The 24217-nt window shown below is 45.0% G+C and overlaps 3 protein-coding genes across 3 annotated transcripts in view; all 3 read left to right on the top strand.

The window, feature by feature from the left end:
* The window catches only part of LOC134839565 (flotillin-1-like), a 108065-nt gene that overhangs the window by 15102 nt on the left and 68746 nt on the right, over window positions 1-24217 (top strand). The gene's annotated exons all lie outside the window — the stretch shown is intronic.
* Window positions 1-24217, top strand: part of LOC134839564 (flotillin-1-like) — a 62333-nt gene that overhangs the window by 15100 nt on the left and 23016 nt on the right. The gene's annotated exons all lie outside the window — the stretch shown is intronic.
* LOC134839562 (uncharacterized) overlaps window positions 18786-24217 on the top strand; it is a 239426-nt gene continuing 233994 nt past the window's right edge. Inside the window, exon 1 of the mRNA XM_063855153.1 lies at window positions 18786-18795. The gene's annotated coding sequence lies outside the window, so the exon portion shown is untranslated. The remainder of the gene's footprint in view (window positions 18796-24217) is intronic.

Here is a 24217-nt window from a genome sequence, read left to right on the forward strand (position 1 = left end):
TGTGGACTGACTCCAGTGGTGGAGTGTTGCGTGCTGTTATATGCCCCCATCACCTGTGGAAGGTATCTGTCCCAATCGGTCATGTACCTGGAACAATATACTCTCAGCATCGACACTAACGTCCTATTCTGTCTTTCCACTAAGCCATTCGTTTGAGGGTGGTATGTCGTGGAGTGAGCCTGAGCGACCTGTGCGCGTCTCATAAGCTCTTCGTAAGCTCTCCTACGAAAGCTGTTCCATTATCCGATTGAAACGTCATCGGACAACCATGACTTGCTATCCATGTTTTGATCAGGTGGTCGCATGTCTCTTCCGCCGAGGCAGTTATGCAGGGCACGGCCTCTGCATACTTCGTAAAATGATCTATCATGACCAGCACCTGATTGTAACCATTGTCTGTCATGCATATCTTTTGGTGATCTATTTGCACCACCTCGTTGAATTCAGACGACTCCATCGATTGAAAAGGAAATTGCAACTTCCTAGGATCCTTGACCTGTTGGCATGACAGACATGCTGTTACCCATTTCTCGCATGCCTTTTTCATCCCAGGCCACTCAAAGCGCTTCAGGATCCTCTGATATACTTTGTCGAATAATTCTGTCTGATAGAGTTGCGGTAATACTATCGCGTTATACTTGTATAGGACTCTGTCTTCCTCCCTTCTTTTGCAAGCCACAATCCCGTCCTTGTTCAAATATAACCTCCCTTCCTTCTGCATGAAGTATTGTCTCAGGATGCGATAACTATCTTCCTCGAGGTCCCCTTTATCCGGAGAACCATTCTCGATCCACCTTTTCAGGTTGCTTGTCATGCGATCATTTCTCTGCGCCCTTAGAAGGTCCGAGAGTCTGTATCTCGCCTTCAAGTACGTCTTCATGACCATCATCTGACTATTCAGCTCGTTGGGTTGATCTGTGTCTTCTTCCATCTTAACACACAAAATCTTCGCCAACGGTTGTGTTTCTTGTTCAAACGGCAGAAGATCAGTCCTGACTACCGCTCTCTGCGGCAACAGGCTTATCGAGCGTTTCGATACCGCTATTGTCTCCAAGTCATCCGCTGCGTTGTCAAAGACTCTTTCGCTTGGTATAAGGTAGCGATCGCTGTCAGGATCCTGGTACACCTCTCTGTCCAGGTCCCTCGCCCGAGTTTTCACTAGTAGCGTGTGTATCGCCAGTTCTGACAGTTCTGATCCCGAGCTCGAATTCCTGTCTGAATAGGTGTTCATTCCTGAGCTTCCTGAATTATAATCTGTCGAAGAGGTTGTGCTGGAGACTGCACGCTCCTCCAGATCATGTCTGTGCTTTCTTCGCATCCATCTGAACTCCCCGGACAAAACCTTGTTCTCTAGGTCCTGTTTCTCATCAGGAATTTTCTCGTCTATCTCAGACTCCCCGGACAAATGTTCCGGTCCCGGGTGTTGATCTTGTAATCGCTGGTTCTTCTCCTCATCCTTCTCCCCGGACAAATAGTCTTGCAGCAGATTTTGTTCTACAACTTCACCCTCTTTATCCCGGTCCACAAAGGTGACAGTTTTCTTTCGCTTGCTGCTCTCCTGTTCTTTCTGTCCGTAAGAAGTACTGGTTAAAATCTCTTGGGGTACTGAGGATACTAGTTGCTGAACTATTGTCCTGCAATCCCTCTCGTTCTCTTCCTGCTGTCGTCTGGACGGCATGATCTTCACCTTCTCACTGACTGTTAGCGATGCCACTGCTGATGTCCACTCGGTGTCATCTCTGGTCACTTCTCTTTCTAACAATCCACCCAGCATCCGCATCACTTGTGGTGTGACTTGCACCGTTTTATCCAATAATGAGAGGCTGTTTATATTCATGCGAGAGAGTTCTTGCTGGACCAGGTTCGAGCGCAGCAACAAATCCAAGGGGACCGGGTCCTCCTTGGACAGGATCTTTATCTCGGCTGCTTTCTCTACAGGTAACTCAGGGTGCCCTGGAATTGGATGTCCAGACTTATCCAACCATCTCGTTAAGGGAAGCGCTTCATAAGTTTCTTTGTCCAGAAACGAGAATCCCTCCTTTATTTCCGCCTGATTGGCCTGCTTCTGCTCCAATCTTTCATAGAACTCAGTTTTCTTGCTGAGGCTGTCAGCATTCTGGTGTTTATCACGCATCCTATGTTCGATTATCATATGGTAGCCATCCAATCTTACTATCCATCTACCAATATAACTCTGATCCATCGAGTAGGTTTTCAACCAGGATAACGCTCTATTGTCCACGCGTAACTTGAAGGGAGCGCTCCCCAAATATGCACGGTACTTTTCCACGAAGGTGACTACTGCAAACATTTCTGCTTTTGGTGCGCCATATTTCATCTCTGTGTCACTCAAGACCTTGCTGCCGTATGCAATGGGACGGAGAACTGTTCTTCCGTTCCATTCTTGCTCTTGATGCAAGATTCCTGAGATGGCCACCACCGATGCGTCTGTGTCGAGAACATACATGCCCTTTTCTGTAGGCATGCCCAGCACTGGCGCTTCGCACAGTTCCCGCTTTATGTTCTCGAAAGCAACCTGTGCCTCAAAGTTCCATTGGAACTTCTTCCCTTTGTTGCGCATCAGCTTCTGCATCGGATACACCTTGTCCGCATATCCTTTAATGAATTCTCGGTAGTAATTGGCAAACGCTAGGAAGCTCATGAGCTGTTTTTCCGTTCTGGGAGCTTTCCATGTCAACACTGCTTCCACTGCTTCCGGGTCCGGCCTCACACCATGCCTATCCACCATTCTTCCTAGGTACTTTATCGAATCCCTAAGGATTTCACATTTCGATAGTTTGCACTTTAATCCTGCTCTTTTCATGCATCCAAAGACCTCATCGAGCCTATCAATGTGGTCTTCCAGGGTCGGTGTCGCTATGACCACGTCATCCACGTAACACATCACGAGATTCCCGTACTTCTTGGTCACTCTCGTCAAAGCCTGAGCCATCAGTCTTTGAAAAGTGGCCGTTGCATTGCACAAGCCGAAGGGCATCCTCTTCCACTGGTACAACCCCAATTCGCACGCGAATCTGGTTTTCTCTCTGTCCTTTTTTCGCAGAGGGACCTGCCAGAAGGCAGAACCTAAGTCCAATGTGGTGAAGAACTTGGCATCACCAAGTTTAGATAGGCTCTCGTCTATTCGCGGTATCGGGTACGCATCTTTAATCGTTACCGCGTTCAAGTAACGAAAGTCGCAACAAAATCTAAGCTGCCCCCTTTCTTTTTCGCCATTACTACCCCGCAAGCCCACGGCGATTTCGAGGGTTCTATCATGTCGTATTCAAGTAACATTTCTATTTCCGCTCGGCACGCTTCCGATTTATTTGGCGTCATTCGCCTTGCGCCTTCCCTATGGGGAACGGCGCCCTCTTCTAGTTCGATTTCGTGTTCGACGAAATTACAGCAATCGATGTCCGCCTTATGTTTTGAAAATACATCAGCGTTCCGATTTAGGAGGTCCCGCAACTTTTCGAAATCTCCCTCACCTATTTTCCCTTTTAAATGTTCTATCTCTGGCAAAACCGGTTTGTCAGCGTCTAGTTCATAATACGAGGGGCGTTCCGGAAAATTCGAGCAGCTTGATAAGCCGTCGTCCGTTTCGGATTTCATTGAAAGCAATTTATGAATAGATTTTAATTCATTAATCCCCTTTAAAATTTTATCTTTATTGGCATGATAAGGACAGTCTTTCACACTATATTTCTTCAAGTTTTGTGTCTCCTCATAGTCGGTCCTCATCGGCAAAGCGTAGCCAAGCTTCTTTCCACGCTGGATTGAAACCGTGGTGTCCAGTGTGTTCAACAACACACTGACACACAGTCCGTTTCGCGTTACCGAGAAGCTCCGGCCTAAAATCACCGAACTCTATTTGGATTCGGTACTAAGCAAACCTGTTTACTATCACTTAACGAATTTAAATTTCTCATTCTAAAAATTGCTACTACAGCTTGTCCTGGTTGTAATTTTACTTTTCTATCCAAAAAAACTGGTACCTTATTTTCGTCTGTTATTATCCTATTAATTGGTCTCTTAACATACTTTCGGTCCGGGTTTCTAATCCGTATCAGACCGTTGTTCAAGTCAATCATCACGTCGAAATTCCTGACAAAATCTCTGCCCAAGATGAATTGGTCAGCGTCGTCCAGATTCTCTACCACCAGGAAGCTCATCCAAAGATCTCGTCCTCCCATGTGAAGGACCGTTATCGGTGTTCTTCCGGCTACTTAGATAGCTCCTCGATTTGCGGCAGCCAGTCGGAGATTCGTAGGAATCAGATCTTCCCGCGTGAAGCCCATTCTTTCCCAAGTTTTTAACGGCATCACACTCACCACCGCTCCTGTGTCCAGAAGCCCTGTGACTCTGATTTTTGTTCCGTTGGTGTCGAGCAGATGTGCTCTCACATCTGCTTCATATCCAATGTGTACCGCGTCTTGTTCCATCATGGCGTCATGGCCTATCCTGCGGACTTTGAGTTCCTCTTCACCCAAATAGATCTGCCCCATTTGGTCATCATCTGTTGTTATATAAGTCCTGGTGTAGATACTGATTCCATCCACGTTCAGCATTATTTGATACGGCCCATAGACCTCCAGGTAGCGTCCATGAAGTATCTTCATGCGAGTGCCACCCGTCGTTAGTAGTGCTCGCACAGCTCTCGACTCGGTGCGTGGCTCCACCTGCCTCAGATAATCTGCATATGTGTCCAAATGCATTAAAGTGAACTCGGATGGTTCACTCAGATTTCTTATTACCTGGTGTCCAGCCACTGAGATTATCGACTGTATCTTATTTCCTTGCGGCACCATGCCGAACTTTTTACCGGAGATCACTTTAAGTTTCATATCTAAACTGCTTGGTGTTTTCGTCTCTTCGAACTCCGTTGCTTCGAAGGTATTCAATTGCTCCTGAAGCTTCTCAATTTCCAGTTCAAGTTTCACTTTTTTTTCGATCTCTTTCGTCACCAATTCCTGTTGTACTCTATTTAGAGCATCCCTTGCGGCTGCCTTATAATCGATCTTGAAGTCCTCAGCCGCAGTTGCTGGTTCCGGCTCACTTGTCTCCCCTGTTACCGCTTGCATTTTCTTTGCCGCCAGCTCTTGAGGTTTATCCTTTCTGCGTGCCTCCGCTTCACTCAAAAGTCGAGCCTTGCTGGCTTTCACTCCTGACAAAGCCTCTTCATGTCTTGGATGCTTGATGTCTGCCACTGCATCCCAGAATCGCGGACAATCTGATTTAAAATGACCTTCCAAGTTGCAAAAGAAACACCTCGGGCCGAATTTTGCTATTACTCCTCTCATGAAATCCTCATGGTCCAATTCTGACGCATCTTCGTCCTCGAGGCTAAAGCCTATTGCTTTCATGCCTTGTTTGTAAGCTGGGCATGCTGACACATGATGGTCCGTTGAACTGCAATTAGCACAAGAACGTCTCTTGTCCATATCATCCCTCGGTTTGTACCAATTGATCCCTTGGTTTGCTGGTCAGTTGTTAAAATTGCCACAATTGTTCTTGTAATACCCAGATCTCGAAGGAGGTTTTAACAAAAGATACTCTTTTAATTTGAGCCTCAACTCCTCCGGTGTTGGCGCATTAGTTGATAGAGGTGTATAATGCGTTGCTAGCATCGTACGAAGTTCATCATTTTTCACACCATCGATGAATTTTGAGGCTACGGCCAGGTTCATCCTTCGGTTTGACTCATCCGGTTGGCTGTGTCTTCTCAGCATTTCCAAATCATCGAGAAACTTGTTTATGGTTTGATCTTCTCGTTGCCTCCGTTTCTCGAAGCGCATCATCGCCTGGTGCCCCTGCACCCCTGATCCGAAACAGTTTAACAAGATTTCGAAGATTTTCTCAGCAGTGTCTCGTTGGTATTGCTTCTTGGCCATGACACAGTTCAGGGCTGTCCCTTCCAAGTTGCTGGTGAGCGCACTGCATTGCTGTCTCTCCGACAAGTCCTCTTCCTCGAAATGCAACTTCATTACCTCTATCCAGGTATCAATACAGCCATCAGATTCATCTTTGTAGCATCTCGGTTTCTTAAAGACTCTTCTGGACTTCTCACTGCGTTCATTGGTTCTAGATAACCTCGTCAGGAATGTCTCCAAAGACCTGTTTAGGGGTTCAAATGTTGTGGCCATAGCCGTAGCATCCCTTGAGTGTCCCGCTTGAGTGTCCTCACTCCTCGTTTAAGGCTCTGTATGCGGTGCATCCCTGCAATCCGAACCACCGTGAGTGTTTCCCGCTTGGCACACATGACTCCTCCTCGGGCTTGCATGCCCCCTGTTGCCGGAATCACTTCTCCCAGTCGCATGTGTTCCTTGCGTTGGTCGTTCGTTAGAGGTTTGTCTGTTCCCCGTTGAACTTGCTCTACTGTTCGGGCCCCATGCTCCATTACCCCTTGTGGCATGACCTGATGAACTGCCCCTGCCTCTAGTGGATCCATACATATTCCTCCTTTGATGTTCATTGAAGTTCACCCTCGGTTCCCTGCTGGGACCTCCCGAGTTCGGCTCTCCTTCTTTTGGTCCACTCTTGCTGCTTAGTAGCCCGTCCAACCTATCCATGATAGCCTGAGTTCGCCTCTCCATCATCGCGTCTATCTTTGTGTCAAGAGTCCCAAGAGACTGCTCTTGCTGAATTTTTAACTTCTCCATGTCGGCTCTTAAGCGTAACTCCCTCTGTTCCGCCTCTCTTGTCATTCGCGACAAGTTCCTCGTCATATGTTCGTCCGTTCTCTCTTTCAAGCGTTTTTCGCTCCTGCCAACTTCTTGTCTGTTGCGGTTTATTTCTTCCCGCAGACTTTCTCTTTCAATGTGAACTGCTCTTTCTAGTTCACTCAGCCTTATTGACATTTGCTCGTTTTGTTCTCCTAAACTGTCCACTATGTTGTTTAAGACTTCCTCTAGTGCTGCCCCGTTTTCCACGAGTGGCGTCACTAGTGATGGTGTAACCCTGTCGGTCCCAGGTAACTTCGTGCTTGTCGAGATCCGGGCCTTGACTCTCTGCTTCAACGTCTTTTCATTATTTATTTCAGGATCCATTAACGCGTTGCCTAGCCCTCTGGTTCTACTCTCTCCAGGTTGTGGCTCCGAACTTGTCCTAATCGCGAAGTCTTTTGACTGGCCCGGTGTGTTTGCCTCTTTGCTTATCGTTGTCACTACACCAAATTTGTCCATGGTTCCAGTCTCTCTTCCGACGTGTGCCTCACTCTCCTGGATCGAACTATTGAGGCTGACTTGAGATCCAAAGTCCCCTTGCGCCTCTTCCTCCTCTTCCTCCTGGTACTCACCGTCGTTTCCTGCTCCTCCTCCCATGCTGAATGGAAAGATGTTTCCGAAGGTGTTCTTCATTCTTTCTGAGAACGATGATGACGTTGTTTGTTTCCCAGTTCCGCTTGCCATCATAGTATTGTCTGTCGGAGATCTTCTAGTTGCCGCTACTTCAGTTGAGATGTCGGACAGTTCCGACATCTCTTCTCGATCCAATGTCCCGGTAGAAGTGGCAAAATCATGGCCTTGTTCTACCGGGGTAGATTCACTCGCCAGCCTTCTGCCTCTCCCTTCCAGTCCATTTACTTCCTGGTTGTCATTCATGGTATGGTCCGTATTGACCTCCACTTCTAACAGTTCTGTTCGCTCTTCCGAGGTCTTCTGACTTCTCGTTTCAACCATTCTGCCTGAAACCGTCCCCCCTTTATCAGACCGGGATCGCTTGATCCAATCCACAAAAGGATCTGTCATCGTTTTTCTTTGCTTTTCAGGTATGAATTTCCTAGAGCTATTACCTCGTTTTGGTATCCTTGACTTGTCTAGACTCATTCTCTATTTGTCACTTTCTAATGCCTATACTCTTAACTCGATTGCTAGAGACCTTATAGTTTTATTAACAATAATGATGACACAACACAATAAATTTCACAAGATTCTATTATATAGTGACCACGAATCCCTGTATGTTATCAGAGTACAGTTTGTATAAAATTTATTCACACTAACCGATTATCGGTCCAAAGATTTGGAAATTAGCACAATATGATGTTATCAGTCAATTTAAAAAATAGTGTATTCACTACCCAATCAAGCACAGCTTACGTTGATTTAAAATCAAAAACAAAAATTATATATTGACACAATATGAATGTCTTTATTAAAAAAACGTATGTGTCTTGTACTCTTAGTTGGTCGCAGTACAATAGTCGAACCTGTCTTTTAAAGAAAAAGCTTTCCCTGTTCGGTGCTGCACCAAACAGACAAAACTTTGAAGGCAGTATTTTTCTCAAGTGGGCGTCTATTGCACCCACCGAGTACTGTGTTACCTATCTGCCTTCGGACTGCCCGAGCTAGACCTACTAAAATCCTCAGGGCAGTCACTTTTCCCAAAAACGTATTATGTTACAATCCACACCAATGAATCACGCTCTTTTTAATTTAGACTTAGTGTCGCGAATATCCGAGTTCGGACCTGTTTTGTATTAATCTGGTTCTTATTGAAAGGCAAGTTACCAGTGCAGTCACTGATACCTAGCCTGTGTGTTAATAACCTAATACCTCTCACTTTTTAGTCTTTCTTTCGTCTACCTAAGTCCCTAATAAAATAATGCCCCTCCGGAGTGGCACAAATAGGACCCTTCCGGACTAACAAAATCTAGACCCCTCCGGATTTGGACCCCTCTGAATTAGCAACTATAAGACCCCTCCGGATTCGGACCCCTCCTAACTTGAAACAACTTTGACCCCTCCGGATTGGGAGCCCTCCGGTTTTGTAAAAGTAGCTTTTCGGAGATTTCCTTCTTTCAACCTATACCCCTCCGGATACGTTCTCCGATGCAATTATGCTCTTTCAATTAACTGGGAAGGGTATGTACTACCTTCCTAGACCCTTCCGGATTGAAGTTAAGCCTCCTGCTTGACAATTCACACTAACGGTGAAGGGTCTTATTACTCGCCTAACTTCGGCTCGATTAAGCTTTTGCTGTGCCTTTAGCCCTCCCTTTTCGTCTAGAATGGCCTAAAGTTACTTTATTCAACCGCTATTACCTTTTGGTAGGGGTATAAGGGCTCTTCTAAAAAAATTTTGTAAAACGTGAAGGGTGTACCCTTCCAAATTGAGGAATTTGCTAAAAACAATCTCAAAAAATCTTCACGCTTACTTTTCCGAAAAATTTCTGTCGCTATCAGTAAGCTCAGCTAATTTCTGATCTATTGGTACCAAGATCAACTCAATACGCTCAGTAGTTCCAAAGTTATTAACCAAAACGTCTTTTTTCTAAACTCAAAAATTTTCTCTATTATAGGTTCCGCCCAACTTTTTCCGCAAATCTGGTCCTTTCGACCTAAAAATTATTGATCCGAGCTCAAAAGGCCTATACTCTTCTAGTTCCATGCAAAAGACCCGATCTAAAACGCTTTTGTAGAAAAAATTTGCGAAAAACTATGCTACCTGTACCCCTCCGGATTGATGAATCCACCAAATCAAACACGTTATGTCCGATTTTTCTGCAACCCGGAAGGCTTTCGGGTAGCGGGTTTTAAAACTTGTAGATTCACTAGTGGACGTTGTCCGAACAACTATTCTTACTGTCGTAACTCAAAAATTTCAAAAAATTTTCTTAATTTATAATGTTTCGTTTTCTCAAAAGTCACGAAATTTCGGTTTTCGGTAACAAAATAGTTCCAACCGCTTTCGAACTTAACTTAACCGGCTCTATCTATTATGGTAGTGAAGTTACGATGTAACACACTAACTTAGCGCTTTTTTCCGTTTCAAAAAATATCGATATCTCAAAAATCGCGATTTGTGGGGGGATCAAAATATTGCTATTTTGAGCCTAAAAACCGGTCTGTTTTCGTTGTTTTTGACCGAAAAACGATATAAGACTATTAATATCGGCTATATAAGTAATGATATTAGTAATACTATACCCCTCCGGGTTCGTTTAATATCCGAATTAAGGTGCTTAACTCAGATATTCGCATCTTAATTTTTGTACCAAAAGGGATACAAAACTTGTTAACGATACCCAACAGTCGATTGTTGTTGTCGTTGAGCCTCTTCTTGTTGCTCCTTGTACTGCTTGCCGGATCAGTCTCCTCCCAAGACCTTTCCGAATTGAGCGCAAATCAGCTGATTCTTCCGGATTGAGCGCAATTTATCATTAACTTGCTTAAATGCTCAAATAACCCTACAGTACAAGCCTCACAAACGGGCTACAAAACTGATTGTAACGATCCTGACTGATATAAATGCCTGTAATAGCAATATATCTATCAACAACAAACGGGGGGGTCGGATCACATCTTGTCTGGGGGGATGATTTCTACTGATTTTTTACTTTTTTACTGTTTTTGTTTTTTTTGGTTATTTTTCATGTTTTTTCGTTTTTCTTAGGTACTATACTACTTTTTGTTTGGTTTTATTTATATCTTTAAGTGTTTTTGGTCACAAACCTCTCAGGATACGAGGGAATGGCCAATCCCCCCACCCTTCCTGATTCGTGAATTTTCGGTCTTAACTAAGTTAAAAAGCTATTCGCGGTAATCCGGAAGGCTTCCGCGTTCCGAACTACCCTTCCGCCCCGGCGGTTTAGGCCTATTAAGGACGTTAATGTGAGCATCCGCTCGGCGCGGAGTGCTCGTTAACGGTTCTGCCGGTCATGATGTTAAAAAAAAATAACACCCAGGAGCGCCATAAAAACATACATGTAACATTCGCCCGGAAGATACATATTGACGGAAAACAAAACTAAGTCTTAAGACGACTGGCTAGCGTCTAAACAGAGCTTTGCATGCTTTTCACCGTCTCTACCAAGCCAGTACTTTTTGGTGGTCTTTTCTAACATCGGGTCGACAAAAACGTTACTGCTTTCGGCTTCGGTCAAAACACTCAAATTAACTAGATTACATGCAGAAATAGTGAGCTCATGGCTGGGTCTCAGTATCCCCAGACCACGAGGTCACTCCTAAAAACAGGGCTACTACTATTTATTATATTACTATTGTTTTTGTTCAGTAGATAAAAATCATCATCTCCATCGAAGATGGATCAACCCTTTCCCCCAACTCCTAGCTTCTCATCCTTATCAAAATGAATCTAGATATCAATTAAATTCAAGTCAGGACATGACAGGAAGCTAAAAGTTTATGTAACAGGATAAAAGTTTCAGTTCCTTTACCCTTCCGGATTGATGAATCCGCTGGATCAAGCTCGTTAATCCTGATTTCCTCTTAATCCGGAAGGCCGTCTTTCACCCTTCACCGTTGCTCGCAACGGCCTTGCAACTATTGTAGCAGCACAATAGTTGCAACTCAGAGTGTTCTTCTGTTACTCTGTAACTCGTTGTCGTTTTTCAACCTCAATTTCGTAGTCGTTGTTAGCGCCGCTAACGTTGTTCTGTTTTTCTCTCTCGTTTTAGTCAAAATGGCCGTTTCTGACGTTTCTCAGAAATATGACGTCATAATTCGAATTTTTGAAACTTTAAAATACCAGAATATTCTAGCCCTCACCGTTTGGCCAATCGTACCAATAACGTTCTTAATTCTTAATAATCATCAATCCGGAAGGCTTACTGCTAAAAATTCGAAGTCTGCATAAATTGCATTTTTCACATTCTGGTCGAATGTCACAAAAATCAAAAAATTGAAAACTGATAGAACAAATCGAAAAAAGACAAACCTCAATAACTCCTTAAATGAAACAGATAAATACGCAATCGACCTGGCCTCTGAAAAGGGAGCCTCTAACTGGCTCAATGCTCTACCACTGAGCAGATACAACTTCAACCTGAATAAATCAGAGTTCAGAGATGGTATTTACTAAAGATACGGATGGGAACAAACCAAAACCCCACTCACATGTGCATGTGGTGCTGATTTTAACTTGACACATGCGCTTCACTGTGCAAAGGGTGGTTACACACACTTAAGACACAATGAAATCTGAGACACATTCGCCAACCTCATGAACGAGGTTTGCCATGACGTCGAGATTGAGCCGAAACTGTGCCAGTCGGTCATGTCTGGAGGTTTGACCTTGAGAAACACGTAATTTTGGAGTGAAATTTTAATTTTGGAAATTTCGAATGGAGCCTGTCATGCTCAGTTTTCTCGAACCAACTGAAAACGCAAAAGTCAAAAATCAGAACGACCGAATTAACAATTGCGGGAAACTTCTCAAGAAAAAGGCAGGAAATTGCTATTCGCAATTTCTCGATACGAAATAATAAGAGAGTAGAGCTGTCTTATCCTGAAAACAGGAAAATAGAATACAGACTTGAGAAAGGACGACTATTCGAACGGAAAGGAGTGAACATTCAATGGAAGAGTGGACAACTCGAGTGTCCCAATGGTTCATTCAGAAACTTTGATTCTTGAGACAGAACTTACTTCTGTTGTTAAAACTAATTAGCATCAAACTTATTTAGTTATATTATTCAATTCTCAAGCTGCTCATCTTTTACTTACTCCTCATACTCAAGTGCATCGACATGTGAGTTCTTAATTTAAATTTCTCGAGTGTATTTTATGATAGTTATGTTGAGATAAGGCGAGTTTTAGGTTGATCCATCTGAAATGGATCAAAGTTCCACTGTCCAATAAAAAGTAACTAAGCGGATTGTTCCGACCCGGTTTTTAACGGCGTTCATGTATTTTGGGTATTTCGAGACCTAAGTATGGGGACGTTTTTATTTCTAGAGTGGGGGGGGGGTATTTTGGTAGTGGCCTTTAAGCTGTAACGGGTTCTAGTCTCATGTCGCAAGCGAACCGAATTGGCTCCGACCGTTCTTGAGGCAGAAAAACACAAGAGATAGTGTCCCTGACTTTTGAGCCAATGGTTATAGGGCTTATTTTTCTTAAGCCTCATATGTGACTAAAGTAGGCGACTGTTACATAGTGTTTTTATGGCGCTCCTGGGTGTTTTTACGACATCATGACTACGGAGTCGAACCCACTTGACACAGCTCCGGGCTACATGCCCATTCTAGAGTACCGGTGGTACGGTTCAGCGGGAACGCTCTCCGAACGAGGCTTAGCTAACCGAGTGAAGGGGGGCAACTAGGGGGACAAAAACACGAGCAAAAAAGAATACAAATAAAAAAAAACCATAAAAAGAAAAAAGACAGTGACTTTGACACCAAATTAGTTGGATCAAACCTTTGTATTAATTAAATAGTATACACATACTGTTTTATAAGACCGATCGTTTCGATCAATCTAGCAATTTAAACCAGTGACTTCAGTAAGGTGCCCGAGTGGGGGGCGTTGTTAAGGGTTTTCAGATAGATTGCGACCCAACCGGACCACTAGGAGACTTGACTGGAAAGGGTGACCAGTCGAGTGGGAAAGTGGTTCACAAGGATCAAAACGGACCACTAGGAGACTTGATTGGAAGAGGTGACCAGTCGAGCGGGAAAGTGGTTCTGCTGTCAAGTGCAGAACAGAGACAACCAGCACAGGACCACTACAAGAGGACGAACAGGGGTGTTCTCAAGTCGAGCAACGGGTATCGTTAGAATCCACATTACATTATAGGAAATAAGTGTAAAACTGGATAAGCGGAGTCCCATTGTTTTGAGGCAGTTTTTACTCAAGCAGGCCTGGAAACAGGTCTACGGTTTTCTCTCGAGAGGTTTAGCACCCGGCGCTTAAGGGATTTTTCGGCTTAAGAGGGGGGCTAAAGAGGGGGGAGGCTAGTAGGGGGGCTGGTTAGGTTAGAGGTTGGCGGTTGTAAATTGTAAAAAGGGGGGAAATTAGAGTAACTAATTAATCGACATCGTTGATTTAGTTACATTAGCCATCAACACGCGTGGTAATAATAGGTGGATATCCAAAATTTAACTCGAGTTAAGATTGGTACGCTGGTTGGATTGGTAGGGGGGAACGGACATAGACAGTTTTTGTGACACCCAATAAGATCACTAGTGGGGGGGAGGAAAACGTGTGGCAATTAGGTACCAGACATTTTTTTCGAAAGAAGGTTGACATTTGTCTCCTTTGAATTTTAGGTGGGTTGATTTCTCTGTTTTATGATTTTTTCTGGTTTAAAACTTTTTTTTATATATATATTGTTGCATTTTGGTGAAGATTTGCGATTGGTTTTTTATACAAACAGGTGATCACAAGATACCTGCGCACAAGTTTTGGCTTTCAATTGCTGGGAACATTGAAAAAGAGGTAACTAAAAAAAGGGGGGTCAGATTTGGCAACCAAGAGAGGGTTTTTGGGAAAATTTTCACTAGAGCTTGAGTGGTGGTACAAGGTACAGTGAACCAAGAAGTCCCTACAACGAAGAAGAAAGAAATCCGATATCCAGACACTCAGTGAATAGTCTTGGGACAGTACCGAATTGGTCTTGGGACATTGCAGTCTGGGGACAGTCTTGGGGCAACACAGTCTTGGGACAGTGCAGCATTGGGGCAGTCTTGGACCAGAGCAGTCTTGGTACGAAACAGTCTTGGGCCATTGGTCTTGGGACATTAGTCTTGGGACGTTCGTCTTAGGACATTAGTCTTGGGACATTGGTCTTGGGCCATTGGTCTTGGGACATTGGTCTTGGGACGTTAGTCTTGGGACGTTAGTCTTGGGACGTTGGTCTTGGGACATTGGTCTTGGGACATTGGTCTTGGGACATTGGTCTTGGGACATTAGTCTTGGGACATTAGTCTTGGGACGTTGGTCTTGGGCCATTGGTCTTGGGACGTTAGTCTTGGGACGTTGGTCTTGGGCCATTGGTCTTAGGACGTTAGTCTTGGGACGTTGGTCTTGGGCCATTGGTCTTGGGACGTTAGTCTTGGGACGTTGGTCTTGGGCCATTGGTCTTGAAACGTTAGTCTTGGGACGTTGGTCTTGGGCCATTGGTCTTGGGACATTAGTCTTGGGACGTTCGTCTTGGGACATTAGTCTTGGGACGTTGGTCTTGGGCCATTGGCCTTGGGACGTTAGTCTTGGGACGTTGGTCTAGGGACGTTGGACTGAGGATACCAACAAGAGTACTGGGACAACACTGAATAGTCTTGGGACGGTAGAGGGAAAGTCTTGGAACAGCATTAGGAAGGGGGTACTAAAGAAGTAATAGGTTAGGTTGAAGTACCAATTATAACAATACGTTCCCTATCCTAACCTAACACGAAAGAGCTTACAAGAGTTTAAGAAAAATTGTTTTTAGCGAATTGTCAATTTCTTTTTCCTTAGAGTTTTTAACCTTAGAGTAGAAATTTTGTAGATAATAATACTGTAAATAATAACAATTGTAAATAATGAGGCGGAGCAGGGTACCGGTAGCTGAAAAAAGATCTACCGAAGCAAAGTATAATTCGTCGCTACGCAAAACAACATCAATGGGTCCGAAGATAACAAAGAAGAGCTTTTCAGTTAACATGGTCAGCACAAGGAGTACAGCGGAGAACAGAGCAAAAGAGGGCACGGAAGGGGAACGAGTAGAACCCACCATCGAGATTGATCTAGAGACACCCGATCAAAGTGTGGATGAAACAGGGAAAATGGCGACGGAGTCAACTCCAATGCCCAATGCAGAAGAACCAAACCCGAAACCCATAGAGTTCTCACCCATAGACAATGCGGAAGATGCAATAGGCAACACCGAAGAAACGGTGAAAGAAGACTCTCAAGTAAAAAAGACATCTTTTACGGAAAAGTTGGCAATGATGGTCGGAATTAAAACGAAAGAAAATGTGACTGAAGAACCAAAAGCTGAAAGAGCACGAACATTTGGGACAGTGAGCACGAAGACGACAGAAGCCAATCCAAGAGAGGAACAAGTTAAAGCAGAGGCTACGGCCAAAGAGAGACCGACGGCTGACGATGAAGAGGCTACCATTGAGCTGGGTGACTTGATGGCGAAACTGAATCAGATTGACAAAAAACTAAAGCACAGTGAAGAGGACAGAGAGGTGATAAGAAAAGAATTAAGATACAACAAGCACGAGTATCTGGATAGTTATTTTAACCTGGCTAAGGCAACAGATGAGAGACTCAAGGAAATGTCAGATAAGGTAGAAGCCACCAATGAAGAACGAGAAAAGAACATCAAAAAAGATATGCAACAGTTGAAAAACCGATATGATGATGTCAACAGCCAATTAGGTAGCCTGGAAAAGAGAATGGACACAATGAGCAAGAATCAGGCCGAAAGTTCGTGTGCAATACAGGCGAAATTGGATGCAATCTTGAGAAGTTCTACTTCACAAGAAAGACCGGCAGCGGATCGTACGCAAGGCACCAGAGTCGACTTTGTAGAACCACAAAGGAACAAACGGCAATCGACACCGTTGTCCTTAACCCGGGATACGGTGAGCATAGCACCAACAGCCGCGAAAACAATAATGAAGAATGGAACGTCGAATACAACGACTGATCCGGGGGACTCAACAGCTAACAGCAACGCAGGACCGGATGCTATGACATGGGCAAACACTTGGGAGATAATGAATAGAACTCTAGAGGCCTTCGCCACAACGAACACTGACTCGAATGATAGAAGAGAGGGAAAATCCAGAAAAACATTCAAAAAACCAAAAGAATTCAAAGATGACTCTGATGGATGCATTGATACTTGGGTGGAAGTGATGAGACTACACCTAGAACAGGACAACTTGAACGATGAAAGACAAGCGTGCACAGCCATACTCAGCAATTTAGAAGGCACGGCATTAAAATGCGTGGTGGCGAAGAAAGAAGAAGAACGCGATACCGCGGACAAAATCTTTGAAATACTGTTGAATAGATTCGGCTCAGGCATGAAGGGTCATCAAGCGATGATGCGATTTGAAAAAAGGAGACAGAGAGATGACGAATCGATAGACAGGTTCCTAGACGATCTCGAGAGCTTGAGAAGAAGGAGTGACCCAGAAGAATCTACCAATAGAAGAAACTTGAGCATAGCCTCAAAGTTTATTGATGGGGTAAAGAGTGATGACTTGAGAACGATGTTAGCAACGTATTACACTTTGTCGAAAGATAGTGCGCCAACTCCAGAAGAGATGAGGCAGAATTCAAGAAAATACATGCTGATGAAACCCAAGAAATACTCGTACTCAGACAACAGGAACACCCAAGGGGGGAGTCAGCCACAAAGGTCGTCATGGTACAAGCCTAGAGATGACATGGACAAACGCAGGTCGTGTGCTAACTGCGGGTCAGTTGATCATCATGTGGCGGATTGCACGACATACAAACAGGGCATGAAGAGTTTGGGATATGCACCAGATGAGGAAGATATGAGCCAGATGGAAGAACACGAGTTCTATAGTGGCTTGATCATCAAAATAGGTGCAAGATGCTTCTTCTGTAACCAAGAGGGGCACTTCAGGATGGACTGTCCGTTGTTCTGGGAAGCGGTCAAGAATCAGAGTCATCCAAAACACAAGTTGGCATTGGCAGCAGTGCAGAACCAGAGAAACAGACAAGGTGAATTCGAGACGACAAAACTTGAGGGACCGAATGTAGAGCTACCAACGAAAACAGTGAAAGCTGTAACACAATGTGGTAGTGCAGCAGAGGCCACGGCGAAGAAAGCCCCAGAAATAGATTACGAGAAGGCGGCAGCGGAGGCCATCAACAAAGTGAAGCAGGATATCGAAAATCGGGGCTAGAATAATGTCGATAATCACAGTGGGAGGCCACGAGGTAATCAGAAACTTGAGCGAACCGAGCGACCAGACAATAATGCACATTGACGTCTACGCAGATTACTTGAGTTGTATAAGCCCACAAACTACTTCTAGAGCGTTGAGAGCACTACTCATGAGAGGGGGCAGCAAGTCGGTACGTGTTGATAACAGGTATACTGAAGCTTATGGTCCACACGAGGTGATGCTAAATATAGATGGAATCAACATCTATACCAAGACAATGATAACATGTGACGAAGACCTAATTGGGCAAATCTACGTAGGGAAAGAAGAGTTGAAAGTGAAATCGATTGGACACTGCGCCATGCTTGAAGAAGATGCGATGCACATCGGGACGGAGGCAGATGTGACAGGGCACGTGCTAGACATAAGTGGCAAAAAGACTCAGTTACGTGGGTTACTTGATACGGGAGCAGTCTTGAGCGTCATACCAATCGAAACTTGGGAACGGATGGGCTTTGACAAAGGATATTTGATTGACTCGAGAATACGGCTGTCAGCTGCAAACAAAGGGGCCCTTCGGGTGCTGGGCAGGACGCCGATAATAGCCCTCAATTTGGGGGAACGTAACCTGTGGATGAGCTTTCTCGTGGTAGAAAACCTAGATGAATCTGACCAATTCATTTTGGGCAGAGACTTCATCAGGAATTTCGACGTAACGATTGATCTAAATAACGCAATGTTCAGGATACGGAACCCGGATAGGAGGTACGCAATCAAACCGGTAAATTTAATAATGGCAAATGAAACTAAAGCACCGGTATTCTTGAGTAGGAGGGTGAGGCTAAAGGCGAATGAAGCGGCAATCGTAGGCTTGAGGATGAAAAATTACAATGAACTAAGTGACAACAAGCAAGTGTGTATAGTTCCGAATCCTAATAGTCAAAGTGCTGCTGTTTTAGGAAGATCCTTCTCGATAACGAAGAGCGGCCACTGCGTCAGTGTCTTGTTGAATACTCTTGATATACCGATCACGATACAGAGAGAGAGGAAACTGGGATATGCTTTACCGGTTTAAACTCGATATGAAATGATTGAGAACTCAAAACAAAGTGAAGCTGTTGATTGTCCCAATCACAGGGACAAAATTTGTATCTTGAGACGATTGCAAAAAATTAAAGATTCTTCAGGTCTTATTAAATCACTTAAGTCAGAAACGGACGATGGGCTGTCGAGCTGTTCGAACTTTCCAGAGCGACCCACACTAGATGAAATGCAGACTGATAAACTGGTTCTGCCGGAGATTGAACATTTGAGGGGCAAACTGAAAGATGAACAGCTCGAAGCCATCAAGGACGTACTAGAGCGGAACGAGGAAGTTTTATCGAGGCATAAGGCGGATATCGGGTGTTGTAATTTTGTTGAGCATGAAATAGAACTTGAGGAAAACGCGGTACCACACAGGGAGGGGGCGAGGCGCATGACCCCACACAAATCGGACGCGTGTAGAAAAGAAATCGAGACGTTACTAGAGTATGACATGATAGAACCATCCAAGTCCGAGTAGTGATGGCCAAAAAGAAAGGCGACCAGTTGAGGTTTTATTGTGACTTTCGATACCTGAACTCCGTCACGGTGAAGGATGCCTATCCCATACCTAGAATTGATGAGAGCCTCTCGAAGTTAGGTGATGCAAAATTTTTTACGACTCTTGATTTAGGCTCGGCCTTTTGGCAGGTACCATTAAGGAAGCAAGACAGGGACAAGACAGGGTTCGCCTGCGAGTTGGGTCTGTTTCAATGGAAACGGATGCCGTTTGGACTCTGCAATGCCACAGCCACGTTTCAGCGGCTGATGGCACACGCGCTGATAGGCGTGACGAAGAAGTATGGCAACCTGGTAATGTGCTACGTGGACGACGTGGTAATAGCAACGCCAACACTAGAAGACCACATTGAGAGACTTGACGAGGTGTTCGCGTGCATGAAAAGATCGGGGCTGAAGTGTAAACCATCAAAGTGTGAGATACTCAAGGACTCAATAAAATATTTGGGCAGGATGGTGGACAAGCACGGCATCAGACCTGATCCAGACGCCGTGGAAGCAGTCCTAACCTGGAAATCACCGAAGACAGAGCACCAGTTGATGAGCTTCCTGGGCTTCGCTAACTATTATAGGGAATTCATCAAAGGCTATGCGGACAAGGTATACCCGATGCAACAATTAATGAGACACAAGGGCAAGAAGTTCACGTGGAACAACGCGGCAGAAGAGTCATTCCAGAGAATAAAGAAAGAGCTATGTGAGGCACCAGTACTGGGTATGCCGACTGAGAAGGGGATGTACGTGCTGGACACGGATGCGTCGGTAGTCGCGATTTCTGGGATTCTCCATCAAGAACAAGAATGGAATGGGAAGACAGTCTTGAGACCAATAGCATACGGGAGCAAAGTCCTAAGTGACACAGAAATGAAGTACGGAGCACCGAAAGCAGAGATGTTCGCAGTGGTCACCTTTGTCGAGAAATACAGAGCATACCTAGGCAGTGAGCCCTTCAAGCTGCGAGTAGACAACCGAGCACTAAGCTGGCTGAAAACGTACTCAATGGACCAGAGCTATATTGGGAGGTGGATAGTTCGCTTGGACGGATACAACATGATAATTGAGCATAGAACGCGAGATAAACATCAAAATGCCGACAGCTTGAGTAAGAAGACGGAGTTCTACGAGAGACAAGAACAAAGAGAGGCGGACAGACCTGAGATCAAAGATGGCTTCTCCTTCATGGACAAGGAAACGTACGACAGTCTTCCACTCACGAGATGGCTGGACAAATCAGGCAAACCGATTGAAGATCATCCCGAATTACCAAAAGAGCCTCTTGAAAAAACCATCTTGAAGAAAAGCAGAAGGATTCCAATAGGAATCATGCTCAGGTCCAAGATCGTGAAGGAAACGCTCAAGGCAAAAGGTTATGATCTCAACCAGGTAGAGGAGGGAACTGTCAGAATAGATGAAGACTTAATGAGGTTGCTCGAGAAACTATCAGATGATAAGCCCATGATCCAAGGGAAAGGTCAGGAAGCACCGGAACTAACTATACTTCGGAGAGAAGAAACAGTGAACAATACTTACTCCTCAAGAGGAAGCGTCACTGATAGCAAGGATGTTGTGCGATCACTAGTTGAAAAAATCCCCGAAAATATTCTGGAGCAGACAAAAGTCAGGAGTAAGAAAGTGACATTCAGAGAAGAGGCTGAACACCTGGGACTAGATCAAGAGTCCGGGGAGTGGTCCAGATTCATGGAAGAAGAAGAAACCGGAGAAGGGAAATTGTCCGGGGAGCGTGAAGAATGGGATGAAGACTCGGATGAGAGCAGCGAAGGCCAAGACAGTCTGTGCATGATATTAGCGGAAGAGAAGATAAGACAACACGACAGGGAGTTACAGACGGATCCATCTTCAGGAACGTACAATCTGGAAATACAAGAGGTACGAGGTGGTGAAGAGCTCGAGAAAATAGCGGTTTCAAGAAATCCATTCAGGAAACTATCGTGCAACTCAAACGTCAGAACGAATCTGGTACCAGAAGACGACATGAAAATTGTGAAAAGGATGATATGCGTGAAACTGAGCGATGACATCCACAACCCTGGTGAGATGAATGGACAGATCCTGGCGCTAAAGGAGCACGTCAAGGCGAGATATAGGCTGTCAGACCTAATAAGAGCCCAGAAGAATGACAAAATGACAAGTAACCTCTCCAAATGGATCCATTCGGGAGTCAAAGAGAAGGGGGAACTTGAGGAAGACAGCTACAAGATCTTGAGCCAGTTCTACAAAGAAAAGAGAGACTTACTTTATCACACAGCTGAAGGGGTGGTAGCGTGCAAGAGGAGAGATGAGGAAAAGATATTACACAAACACAACCTCATCATACTACCACAATTGTACCAAACGGAGGTGCTTTTCAGATCACACGACTAGATGGGCCACCAGGGGATAGATAAAGTGCAACAAAGGATACTTCATAGGTTTGACTGGCCGGGAATGAGAAAAGCTTGCGAGAGATGGGTGAATGACAAGTAACCTCTCCAAATGGATCCATTCGGGAGTCAAAGAGAAGGGGGAACTTGAGGAAGACAGCTACAAGATCTTGAGCCAGTTCTACAAAGAAAAGAGAGACTTACTTTATCACACAGCTGAAGGGGTGGTAGCGTGCAAGAGGAGAGATGAGGAAAAGATATTACACAAACACAACCTCATCATACTACCACAATTGTACCAAACGGAGGTGCTTTTCAGATCACACGACTAGATGGGCCACCAGGGGATAGATAAAGTGCAACAAAGGATACTTCATAGGTTTGACTGGCCGGGAATGAGAAAAGCTTGCGAGAGATGGGTGAATGCCTGCCTAGCATGCCTTCAGGTAAAAGACCCAAGGAAGATGAAGTTTCCCCTCAAGTCTGTCGAGAGTTCGGAATTCAATGAGGTGGTGCAGATAGACCATCAGAAAATCTGCATGACGGAGTCGGGTTATAACCAAATACTGGTTATAATAGATCACTTCACAAAGTTGGCGGAAGCGGTTCCGTGCCAGACAGCCTCAGCCGAGGAGATATGTGATCATCTGATAACGCATTGGATATCGCGGTATGGTTGTCCAATGACTTTCCAGTCGGACAACGGCAAAGCTTTTGTGGGGGACTTGACAAAAGAATTGATGAAGAGATCGCACATTGCTCAAGCACACTCGACGACCTATCATCCACAGACCAATGGGTTGGTAGAGAGACAGAACAGGACACTGGTCAACATGTTAAGGGTGTACTGCTCAAGATACATGACGGACTGGGACAAATACCTGCCAGAGGTAGTAGGAGCCTATAACAGTACTCAACACTCAACGACGGGCATCAGTCCTTACATGATGTTGACAGGCAGGGAGAGGGCAATGCCTCTAACATTTTTCTACCCGGAATTCGAGGGGAAGAGGACGTCGCCTCAAGCATATGTGAAGGAAGCGATCAAAAGACAACAAGAGCTGAACGAGCTATGCAGGAGGAATACGGCGCAAGCGCAAATGAGACAACGCAAGAAATATGATGAAAAAATACTAAAAGCAAAGCCATATGAAGTGGGCCAGTACGTGTGGGTCTTCCAAAATGTAATACCGCCCAAGGGAACAAAGAAACTACTCAAGAAGTGGAGGGGACCATTCATGATAACGGAAGTACATCAACAAGGACGGTTCTACCGCTTGAGTACTGGGCGAGCAGCACATTACGAAAATCTGAAGCCTCACGTCCCGTCCCCGGAAGACTGGTGCCTACCGAAAGACATGGAGGGTCTCGAGTACCTGGTGGTAGAGCCAGCGTGTGAAGTAAATGAAAGGGGCACCAGAGAGAAAAATGATGGCAATGAAAACTTGAGCTTGGACGACAATGAAAAGATAGAGGTGGAGTCTGAAGCAGGATCGTTTGCAGAAGAAGACTGGAACGACCCGGAGCAAGATGAGGTGCCGAAGTGGATGGAGCCAGATCGACCAATATCACCGGGAACCAGAACTGGCAATCGTAAACGGACGGGCATGAGGTACAACAGATACGGGGATGACTTCTTGATCGACAAGATACAGCCAGACAAATTGGGCGAAGAATTACTGAGTGCAGGCGAACTGGAAGCCGAAGAGGAATGGCAGGTCATTGATGATGGTGGACACTATCCCCAGGAAGACTACTCGACACCAGAAATGGAGACGGACCTCGAACAGAGCGAGATGGAAAGGAGGGAGAACACGAACTTGAGGATACTGGAGTGGATACGCGACGTCAAAGACGAAAGCCATGGAGGACAGAGTATCCAGCAAGTCGACGTGTCAGCAGAAAAATACGTGAAGTCAGAAGACCCTCTCTTCGGCTGGACGGCGACAGACAGGCCGCTGGACATTCCACCGGACAATGCAGACCCGACAACATCGACGGGGACGTCGATAAATATTTTTGTCCGGGGAGTGGGGGTAGGACTTACCCACACCGAAAATTTGATGATAAAGAAGCTTAAGGAAGTGAGAGAAACAAGCGAACTGGAGCTGGAAGAAGAAGAGCCAGAGCCTAACATAGGCCGGAATTTCAAAACGAAATTTGAAATACCCAATCAGTACTCGGAAAACATCATGATAACAGATAGTGACTTCATCCTGTCAAACAGAACGAGCGCGATCTGCATCACGGCAGACATGAGTTTCAAATCAAGACTGGAGGCTGACTTCAAGAGAGAATACCAGAACGTAGAGTTTCTGTTCAGACAGAGACCAGGACTGGGAGGGATGGCAGCGCTCCCACCATCAGTAGCACAAGTCCCAGGGAAATACCTGTGCTTCTTAGTGACGAGGGTCAATGACAGGAACACAATTGATCCTGAACACGTAATGTTGGCACTAACAAGACTACGAGACTTCATGATTGAAAGAGAGATAACAGAGGTCTCGATGCCGGTGTATGACCCAAACAGGGGCAAACTGAGCCCAAGGGAATTGTACGCTATCTTACATGTAGTCTTTGCAGAAACTGAGATAATGGTGTATCTTCATAAGAAGTACTACTTGAGCATCGCCTGAGT

Source organism: Symsagittifera roscoffensis, chromosome 2, assembly GCF_963678635.1.
Source record: "Symsagittifera roscoffensis chromosome 2, txSymRosc1.1, whole genome shotgun sequence".
NCBI classification, from domain to species: domain Eukaryota; kingdom Metazoa; phylum Xenacoelomorpha; order Acoela; family Convolutidae; genus Symsagittifera; species Symsagittifera roscoffensis.